Below are 602 nucleotides of genomic sequence, written 5' to 3' on the forward strand. Positions count from 1 at the left end.
TAATAACAGAATGTTATAGCCCCCAAAACGATTTGGTTACCAACATCTTTTTGGTTGTACTGCACCATTATTTAATTTTTTTACAGTTAACATAGAATATGAACTAATATTTAATGAACATATCTGTGTGCTTAGCCAAAACATAATAAACTGGAATAAAAAGTAATTAATTAATGAAACCAAAGACTGTTAAACAGCCAAAAATTATTTCAATGTCAGGGTAAATGTCTGCTTTAGACGGTTTCATGAGTATTGGGCACCTGTCATTGCCTGGAGGTCACTAATCTCAGAATTATATATATATATATATATATATATATATATATATATATATATATATATATATATATATATACCACAGATTAGAGTTTTAAACAACTATTCTAGCATGAAAAACGGTTAAAACTTCATTTTCTGACGCATATAGAGCCATCGAAGACGGAGCAATTGTCCCAATGTCTAGCCTGAAGACAGGCGCCTCTCGGCGGATACATGAGTAATGAGCGCCGTTACCGCCTGGAGGTCATAGATCTCCGCTACCGGCAAAACACACTTAAAATTACACACAATCTTTACTAACAATCCACAGATTTTGGTTTTGA

This window comes from Danio rerio, chromosome 10 (assembly GCF_052040795.2).
Source record: "Danio rerio strain M-AB ecotype USA chromosome 10, GRCz13ab, whole genome shotgun sequence".
In the NCBI taxonomy this organism is placed as follows: Eukaryota; Metazoa; Chordata; class Actinopteri; order Cypriniformes; family Danionidae; genus Danio; species Danio rerio.